General features: G+C 44.0%; 1 pseudogene; it reads left to right on the forward strand.

The window, feature by feature from the left end:
- Positions 1-2244: 2244 nt before the first annotated feature.
- Positions 2245-3742, forward strand: LOC136534941 (12-oxophytodienoate reductase 1-like; annotated as a pseudogene).
- Positions 3743-11043: the final 7301 nt, after the last annotated feature.

The raw sequence follows: 11043 nt of genomic DNA on the forward strand, positions 1-11043 counted from the left end.
TACGAAATATTTAATTTAGTAAACCTGTCATTTCTGGACAGATTCTATGTTTACTTTAATTCGATTTGGTTAACGTAAGAATCATGCTTTGATGTTTACAAATGATTTGTAGAGAATTTCATAAGCTTTCCAGAATATCCTCTTGCAAGTCATTTGAATTTGTAGAACTCTTGTTGTGATTGAATTATGGAACTGCTCGTTTGCATATGAAACCTTAACTGTTGATTTAAGTATGCCTTTACTATTCCTAAACTTGTGGTAATATTTCTAGGTGTTAGGCCTTTAACTGAAGATGAGCATCTTTATCTTAGGTTATGCAAGTTAGGTAAGTTGATCTTGTTCTTCAAGTAAGTTAGATACATGTTTTAAAATGATTTGAATAGAGCTATTCTTAATCGGTAAACGAGTGTCCAGTGATGTTTTCGTTAAACACTTACTGTGATCTATTCATCATGAGCATCATGTCATTCCTTATGCATCCATGATATTTATCTTGTGCATCGGCATGCAATAGGTATACCGGAAGGAGTGACACTACTGGAATTCGAGGAACCGAGCGGGGAGCAGCAGCAGCCAACACCGGAGGTTCAGGAGGTGCAGCCCTCAGGAGAAGTGCCAGACGAGGTCGCCGTTGAGTGCCCGGATCACCGTCCGTGCAACTTTGTGAAAGGTAAGCCCCGGAGCATATTAAGCCTCCTAACTTATGAAATGCAATTAAAGTATTATTGTTACATATATATTGTTGCATTAAGTTTAGGTGTTGGATGCAAACACTTGCTGCATTAGTTATCCAATCCTTGTACAGATATTGATACCCTGAATCCTATGTAGCTCAGGCTCGTGTAGTGCTTGGCCCTGCTTAAACGCGGTAGAAGTTAGGTGATTTCCTGTCACCTGCGAGCTATAGGGATATACATACGGCACGGTTGGCTATATTTTCTATCGTGGAAAAGAACCTGTCTTAATTTGAGTTGAAGACCGGGCGGAGGCTTGCCGGTTTGTAGTGATTCCGTCTGTGTCGCTTAAGGACTGAATCTTGGAGCCTTTCCTGTTCATGTTGAACGCATGCCTCTCTCTTAGTTGGCCAGGTCTGGAGACTGACCACGAAGCCGAGTAGCTCACCTCAGGCCGGGAGTCGATAAGTATAAAGTACGCCTCGGAAGGGAGCCGTAGGCGTGAGTCCAAGGGCAGGTGATTTAAAAGTCCTGATCGTCCTGGCAGAAGGGTAATCCCTGAGAGTGCTGACGCTGATCAAACCCGCAAATTTAATTCCTGAGTTGTCCCAAAGGTGACCCACGGCTACCCTTGCAAAGTATGCCAGGGTGAGAGTTAGGAATACCCCCTCAGCTGAGTTGTAATTCGATTCGAGTCACCGTCTCTCACCGGTTAGTGAGAACTTGACAGGCTTATCTCCAAAGTAGATACACTAAATTTCATAATGGTTCAGGAAAGATGATATGATGATGACAGCCTTATTATACCTGCTATGGTTAATATTCATTGATCCTAATAAGTGAGTGCTCTAGTACAGGTGCAAATCTAGTGGACAGGTAAATGATGATAAACTTGATGCGAAGTTTAAATTGGTCACTATATTCATAAGCTCTTTTATGCAACTGTGTCAAGCTAGCCCACCTCATAAGCCTTGCATGATCCTTGATGTCCTTTATTTCTGGTTTTGACGGGTAAGTCTAGCTGAGTACCTTCTCATACTCAGGGTTTATCTCCCACCTGTTGCAGATGACCAGTTCTACTTTGGTTGCTGCAAGTATTGCCTTCTCCCGGCTGGGGATGAAGACTAGACCGTTGGGCGCGGCCTCTCCTAGTTCTCGTACCTGAAGATGTTTTTGTGGGACATGACTAAGATCTGGCAATGTATTTGAAACTATGAAGTTATGTACTAAACTATGTTGCTTCCGCAAAGTTGAACTTGGTTTGTAATATTTTATTTGAACTCTGATGGATGTAATTCGAATGCCACTTGTGAAATGTTATAACGAATGATGTGTTGTGTTGAATCACTACGGTCTTGGTTCGTATGTCGGGAGTTGTTTGAAATCCTTCGTAATTTCCGGACTACCGGGATTATTGGAGCTTAAGTACAGAAATCTAACCACTTTGATGATTGTTTTTGTATTTATGTTCTTATAATTTGGTCGATTCTATTACATAGACGCCCACTTCGACACGTATAAATGTACACCGAGACCGCTGCCAGGAGACGCAGAAGAAGCAGAGCAGAAGCAAAGCGAGAAACAGAGCAAAGCGAGAACGCTGGCAACCACCGAACAGGGAGGCAAGATGGTGCCGCAAGCAGCGGAGGAGGTGATCCCGCTGATGCCGCCGTACAAGATGGGCCAATTCCAGCTCTCCCACCGGGGGGTGCTCGCGCCGTTGACGAGGTGCCGCTCCTACGGCAACGTGCCGCAGCCGCACGCCGCCGTGTACTACTCGCAGCGTGCCACCAAGGGCGGCCTGCTCATCGCGGAGGCTACGGGGGTGTCGGCCACCGCGCAGGGGTACCCGGAGGCTCCCGGCATCTGGACGCAGGAGCAGGTCGAGGCGTGGAAACCCATCGTCGACGCCGTCCACCGTAAGGGTGGCATCTTCTTCGGTCAGATTTGGCATGTCGGCAGGGTCTCCACCAATGGTATGTTCCCATCTAGCACGAACGTATATATCTTTGTCAGCTCCGATTATACTATTGTTTGATGAGGAGCTGGTTGTCTAGTTGGTTACTGATTTTCCTTTGATCCTACTAGAAGAATTTCAGCCGGACGGGCGGGCGCCTATCTCGAGTACGGACAAGCAAATTTCCCCGAGCGCCGAGCCCCAAATGGTGTATTCGAAGCCGCGCCGGTTGCGGACTGAGGAGATCCCTGGGATCGTTGATGATTTCAGGCGAGCCACACGGAACACAATTGAAGCCGGTTTCGATGGTGTTGAGATCCACGGCGCGCACGGATTCATCCTCGAGCAGTTCATGAAGGATAGCTGTAATGACCGCATAGATGAGTACGGCGCAGCCTGGAGAACCGGTGCCGCTTCGCCGTGGAGGTCATAGACGCCATTGTCCACGAGGTGGGCGCGCACCGCGTGGGCATCAGGCTATCACCCTTTGCTGACTACTTCGATTGTGTGGATTCCGATCCGGTGGCGCTTGGCCACTACATGATCCAGCAACTCAACAAGCACAAGGGTTTCCTCTACTGCCACATGGTGGAACCTCGAATGGCAATTGTCGACGGCCGCAGGCAGATTCCTCATAGGCTCTTGCCTTTCCGGAAGGCGTTTAACGGCACATTTATCGCCGCCGGCAGGTACGACCGGGAGGAAGACAACAAGGCAGTGGCAGAGGACTATGCTAACCTTGTTGCATATGGAAGGCTCTTCTTGGTTAACCCGGACCTGCCTAAGAGATTTGAGTTGAATGCGCCACTGAACAAGTATCACCGTTCTACTTTGTACACGTAAGATCCCGTTGTTGGCTACACAGATTACCCTTTCCTCGAAGACGGTAGCAATAATGATAAGTCAAGTATTCAAGCTTAATCTTATAGACAATCAATCTGATCACAACTAATAATGTGGATGGTTCATCAAGTATGAGTTCATCATTATTTCCATCCTTCTTTATTGAGATTGTGGCAGAGTCATTACGTCATGTTGTATCATTCTGTACTCATATAAGGAGAAATAAATGTACTTGCTGAAATTATTGGAAGAAGTATCTACTGTTTCTAGAGAATTGTTGTCACGTGTACCTTTTCAAATTCCCTTCTTTGGCACACTACAATGCAATTCTCGTGTTGTATTTCACTGTACCGTGTGAGCTTATAGCTTTTTTGAGCTTACCCAGCAATTTTTTAGTCTTCTTGTGCAAATTATAATAGTCTAAATCCTTATGCAGCAATTCATTGAATCCTCGTTGAGTCAATATATTCAGTCAAAACTAGATTTTCGGTAGTTTAAACACTGAAGCAGTGTTTGGAATGCAGGATTTATGAATTCCTTTCTAGTGGAAAGGTTTTTTGCGGTTGTATGTTTTGAAGGAATGAGAATCCACTGCCCGCCTCTTGGTTTCAATTTCTCCGAGACTGTTCGATGCCACTAATTGGCGAACGCTCACTATAATTTAATCAGCGAACGATTCTCCAATAACTTTTAGACTTTTTCTTTTTAGGAAAATAATTATTCCCGCTTGCTTCCTTTTACGGATGGTCTCCTTCATTTTTCGGGGCAGAAGGGCGCGCACATATCATTCTCTTTTCGCGCGCTACTGCATGCGCGCAACAGTTTCCTTTTCGCGCTCTCACGCGCGCCCACATATTCTTTTTCTTTTTTAAAAAAGCGTGCGCACATAACTTACACTAACTGAGTTAACAACATAACTTCGAGGAATAAGTAAGCGTGCTAAGTTATACAACATTACTTTTTCTTTTTCGCGAGCTATGTCCACGTGCAATTTAAATTTTGAGAACAGCTGCGAGAATAACATTCTCTTTAGGTTTCATTGGCATTTTTTCATTTCAGAAACTAATCATTTGGGAACATGGAAAAATGATTGAAAAAGGGTGGGGGGCAAAATAAAAGTAACTTTTACACCCTATACTACACAACAAATTCCATAAGATGGTGCAAACTTGCATAACAAGTTGTATAATAACTTTCATAACTTGTGCAACTATGATAGTCAGCGTCTCTGTAACTATGATATTCAACATATCTCTGTGTCTTCAAATGGAAGATTTGCAAAATATTTAATATTTAAAATAATAAATAAAAAAAAGTTGACAACAAGAAACACATAAGTTAATAGCAAAACTAAGATGATTATCTAACATAATGTGATAAACATGAACTAAGTACAGTAATTTAATCAAATAAGTTAGGTAGCATACAGATGAAAACACAAGTTAGATGCATAATAAATTTAGCATGCAACACAACTGATGGCATAAATTTGAAAAAACAAGTTATACAACACAACTTTGAAAGAAAAATTTATGCAATACAACTTATGTATAAAAAGTTATACAATACACTTGATGTACATAAGTATTCACAATAACTTATGCACATAAGTTAGTTCATAAAACTTATGTAGGTAAGTTATACCACAAAACTTATATTTGTAAGTTACATAATACAAGTTATGCAGAATATTATGTAGTGAACATGTCCTAATTATGAATTAGTATATGAGAAGTACATATGGAACTATAAGTATGGATTCTGTTATATAAAGAACTTGTACTTGTCCTAATTGTGAGATAAGTTATGACCATAACTTATGAAAGTAACTCATGTCATAACTTGAGAAGGCATAAGTTATTCACCACAACTTATGCACATAAGTTAGTCCGTAAAACTTATGCAAATAAGTTACACTACACAACATATGTTAGTAAGTTATACAACACAAGTTATACAGGTTATTATCTAACTAATATTCAGCATCTCTGCAAAGTAAGCATAGGAAGCCTTAATTTGAATTGATTTTGTTTTCGGGAAACATAGAAACAAAATCAATTCATTTATGAAAACCGTAGAATAACACGACAATAAAATAGAAATACACATAACATGGAAAATGAAGAATTGTTTGGCAAAAATCAACATATCAACCTATCAGAGCAAATGTGTCAATTGTCACAATCATAATTAATTGTTCATTTAGTACCAAGCCTGATAGAGCATCCAACCACCAACACAAACTATACTCAGAGAAAACCACATTCATCGGTTTTGTTTGAATCATAAACAAATTGTTTAAGTGGGGAAACATGAAGAATTTTATAATGACAGATGCCGATGCATGTTCCCACTACTTGAAAGCAGTTAGAAGGAGACTTGCAGTAATACCAATCCACACAAAAGCAACTCAGCTAACAAGCTACCGAACTACTAAATTAAAAAAGCATCAACCACAAGTTTGAACCAAAGAATATCACAACTGGAAACAAAAACGAATTACCGATGCTCACACGAAGTAAATCTACACGCATAGGCATCCAGATCACGAAGACAAAATCAATCGCAAGCCTACAACTAACTAGCTCTCTAATCCCAACCAACCAAAGATCACTAGATCTATGCGAGATCTTTACCAAAATGGATGTCGTGGGGCACCGGGGCCATAGATCTAGGTTGCTGCCTGCTCACCTACATATTGCACTTAACGAGGTTGAGCAACGTGAGTACGTCACGGCCAAGTGGGTGAGCCCGCAGGTGGCGATTCCTCTAGTGGTGCAGGTAGCATAGATGGTCGACGAGTACATCTTGATCTTCTCCTAGTATGCTAATGGCTCCTGCTCCAGCTATGGCAGGCCCCAAGGGCGGAGCAGGAGGCACGTGATGGCAATGCCTATGGCGATGAAGGAGTGCGCCGAGGAGGAGGCCGCATAGAGGAAGCTCGGGACATGAGTTGTTCACCATTAGAGACAGAGAGGTCTCTGCAGGATTTGCGGGTGGAGAGAGCGGTGGGCCACCTCCAGATGCCTGCTGTCGCAAAAGTGGCCAAGATCTGCCATCTCCGAGAGCTAATGGTTGGACAGGAGACCAAGATTCGTCGTCTCTTGGGGCCAGGGGCTGGCCAGGAGGGTGAGAGCTGTCGCCTTTGGTCGCCGATGGCTAGGCGCGAGGCTGAGATCAGCTACCTCTTAGCGTCGATGGCTGGTTGGGCAGGCGAGATCTGATGCCTCTATGCGCTGGTGCTAGACTGCATCGGTGAAAGGATCTAAATAATGCCTAGAGGGGGGGGGGTGAATAGGCATATCTAAACATTTCTATGTAATCTCAAAGTCAAATGTCAGTGACAATCGGAAGCCTCAACAGTTTGGGCCAGAACTTCCGGCACCCGAAAGTTTCGACACAAACAGCCGGGAGTTCCGGCACCTACGAGAATTGCACTACAAGTGCTAAAACAAACTTTGAGTGAAAGATATCTTACAACCCCACTCCCTAGTGGTAAGGTGAAGTGTTAGGGTTGCTTATTTGATGCCAGAAGGTCACCACTTCGTAGATCAAGTCTAAACCCTAAGAGGAGAGTTGGGGAGGAAGACAAACCAACAAGAACAAATATGATAGCACAAATCACAACAACAACAAGCACGCGGGACACAAGAATTTATTCTGAGGTTCGGCAACCCCACAAAGAAGCTCCTACGTCCTCGTTATTGAGGTGACCACAAAGGTTGGAGTCCCTTCCACCTCCTTGCCTCTCTCAAAGCAACCACAAAGGTTACTTGAGCTTTCCACTAAGAAATCAAGGGTAATACAAACTTCCCAAGGCTCTTCCACAAGATAGAAGCTCTTGGGCGACGCCTAGCCGGCTAGGGTTCCAAGAACCCAAGAGTAATAGACGCAAATCAAACTGGCTTGACAAAAAAATCAAGTGCTCAAGCTTGCCAAAGTGATTCTCTCACTCAATCCACTCTCCTTTCACTCAAAACCCTACGGGAATCAAAGATTGGAGCAAACGGGAGAGGAGAGGGGTAGCTTGAATGCTTGGGAGCTGTTTTGAACGAAGGTTGGTGAGCAATGAATGAGTGGTCGTAGTTAGAAGAGAGGAGAGAGCTATTTATACTCATAGGCAAATCCAACTGGTCAGATCTGAGTCAGAAGTTCCGACACAGATCGCCGGAACATTTGGCCCTTCTAAAAAACACTGTTCATGATGCAATCAAAGATGGTCAACACAGCCAGAGCTAGAACTCTCAGTGGAATGCTAGAACTTTCGGCAGTCGGGACTCCCGACACACAGCCGAGCCAGGGGGCTAAGTCCTAGGGCATCGGAACTTCTAGGGAGAGCCAGGACTTCCGGCACCCGAAACTCCCGACTCCCATCAGGACTTCCGATGGACGAAGGTGCGCAGGCGGGCGGGCGGCTAAATCAGCAAGCGCCGGGACTTCCGGCATTGAATGTCGGGACTTTCGACTGCCGGAACTCCTGGCTCACGCCGGGACTTCCGGCTACCAAAAGTCTATAAACTATATCTAAGTGTTTGTGAGGTGATTTTGTGTCTCTCTTTAGATTTTATTTTTATGCTTGAGCACTCTATCTTCCTCAGACCACCTAAACTTGCATCCCTCTTTATAGTACGGCAGACCTAAAACCAAAACAGAATAAAAATGCTTTGAAGAGCGCTTTGGGTTCATCCGCCTTTTGCACTTGAAGAATCGAGTGATACAATTTCATCTTAAATCAACTCTTTAAAACTTTCATGGGACTAAAGCTGCAATATATCTCATTAAGATCTCATTAGTCCCTAATTTGGATGTCATCAATACACCAAAACTCACATAGGGGGCAAATGCACTTTAAATCTTCCCCTTTTTGGTAATTGATGACAACCAACTTTGGCTTTTATAAAAATGTAAGAATTTAAAGTTTTTGAACCCTAAAATTTATAGAGAGCTCCCCCATAATATATGCAATGAATTTGAATTTCAATGATGATCATCAACACATCACTTGCATATATTAAGATAGAAACTCCTCCTAAATTTTACAATCCGTGGGGTGCAACAAGTGTATGTGAACAAGTGAATATCCGTGAAAATGGGAGATGCAATATGACATGTTATACAACAAGTAAAAGAAAATATGATGGCCAAGATCTCAAAGTAACAACTTGAAATAACACATGGCCATCCAAGGAACATCCACCATTCACATTTAGAGACAAGCAATATAACTAATAGATATGTAGATAAACATTACTTGTCCTACAATTATCCATCACACACGCAAATATAGTTGTCTATCACATAGTGCCATCACACGACATAGTTCATACAAGCTAAAAGTTTTAAAATCTCACAAACCAACTAACTTATTACATTAAGATCAAAGCCTAACACTCCCCCTTTGTCAGCAAGTGCCAAAAGGGATAGGCCGCGTGAAAGGAAACGACTACTCATCATCGTAGTCCTCATCATCGTCTTGGTCACCACCACCACCACCATCATCATTATCATCATCGTCCTCACGGTATTCTTCATCATCAACATCCATTGGGGCCTTGCCATGGGGACGGGGTTGATCGGATGACTCGACATAGTACTCCTTACAAGCCTCATCATAAAAATCAAACGGATCACGAAGTTGCTCCAAGTCTCGAGGCGGTGCAGAGTGAATATCAAGCTTCTACTCAATGCGGTGCATCTGCACTAACATCTCGTGCTCACGCTCAGCACTAGCACAACAAGCTCCAAACAAATACTTCATGAAGAACTTGAACTTGCTGGGGGGCTTACCACCGGAGGAGGACTGAGGCTCCTCACTATGAGCATGGCAAGAACGTGAAGCATGGGGTGGAGAAGCATGAGAGGAGGAGCCCAAGACACCTTTGCCTTTGCCCTTAGTAAGGTCCACTAATTCCCGCTTTGCCTGAAGTGACGTCTTGTTGGATAGCTTGAGGACTTTGTGAGGGACATCGGAAGGGAAGTGAATGCCAGACACATGCTCAATGATATGCATGATGAATGGAGCATAGGGGCAGTGCTTCACCACATCCTCACTAGCGATGAAGATCTTATCCCAAATATAACGGCTGATGGAGAACTTGGTGAACTCATCTCCAAAGCAATCAAGGACAACATGTGAATCCTCACGGAGATTAGTAGAGTCGCCTATCTTGGGATACAAGATCTGACGAAGGATGTTGTTTAGCACATTGTAGTAGGGCTTCAACAAATGGTCATCCCATCAGCACGATTACCATCCAAATACATATACTGATATTCATCCATGGCAAGAGCAGAAATGTTAGTGGAGGTGCGATCCCTACGGTCCAAGCCAAGAAGGCGAGAGAAGGTAATGAAATCAACCTTGTAGTGCTTGCCTTCAGTGGTCCAATGAATGAAATGAGTCTTTGCCCGAGTGTCCAAGTGATAGGAGGCATAGAACTGATAGATAATCTCACTATTCCACAGCTTGCGGAACTCCATCAATGGCTACAACCCCATCCTCCTCAAGTCATGGAGCAGCTGTTGCATATACAGTCTAGGTAGCTTGCTAAGCTCAAAGGTGTCAATAGCCTTCATCTGAATCAACAGAGCCTCTTGCTTGTTGATGAAGCGAAGATACATGAAGTGATGGTAGAAATCAAAATGAAACAGCTACCAGAACCGGTACTCAATTCTTAGATCCTTGGGCTCATCATAAAGGTGTTGGGCATGATGATGACAAACCTCGGCCACATGTCGATGATAATCAACCTATAGATGAGGTGTATAACCTCTAGCCAGATTGGGGAGTGTGTTGCGGTTCTAGGATAGTAGGACTGGGACCATCGAACCGAATCAAGCGACGGATCCCAATGTAACCTAGAGCTGAAGGTGTCATGGTGCACACATCATCAGCAATGGTCCGTCCTTCTTGATCAAGAGCTTCTTCAGTAGGATCGACGGTGGGAACATCTCCAAGACTGGAACAAACTCCCGAGTAGTGGCACCAACGGGCAGAGCTTGGGCTTGAGCACGAGCCCCACGACCACAGTGGCATCACGAGAGAGTGACGCCTTGGTGTGTCTAGTCAGCCAAGAGGGTGCCGGTGGGATCTTGGGTCCACTTGGGAACACTTCTTGCTACGTCAGGGAGGAGAGGCATCACCACTGGAGGCCATCGCTGTGGGAAAACAAAGAGAAACTAAGAATCAAGGCAAAAGAAAGTTGAACGAGAGCTTCGGGATGGAGAAACATGGATGGAGTAGCGATCAAAGGGTTGGAAGTTCTAGCTAGCGCCGGGACTTCTAGCGGTCGGGAGTTCTAGGCCTATAGCTAGGACTTCCGACGGTTGGGAGTTTTAGCCCTAGAGCTAGGACTTCCGGCGGTTGGGAGTTTTGGCCCTAGAGCCAGGACTTCCAGCGCACTTTGGTGGCCAATCCATACATGGGGCTCCAAATCTACTCAACCATTCACATAAGGAAGGTAGAGGATGAGAAAGGGAGGAAGAAAGAAGAAAACAGAAAAACAAAGGTACATTGGAATTAGGGTTAAGGATAGCCATGGAAGTTGTACCTTGAGAAAGAGAAGAGAA

Source organism: Miscanthus floridulus, unplaced genomic scaffold (assembly GCF_019320115.1).
Source record: "Miscanthus floridulus cultivar M001 unplaced genomic scaffold, ASM1932011v1 os_2414, whole genome shotgun sequence".
NCBI lineage: Eukaryota > Viridiplantae > Streptophyta > Magnoliopsida > Poales > Poaceae > Miscanthus > Miscanthus floridulus.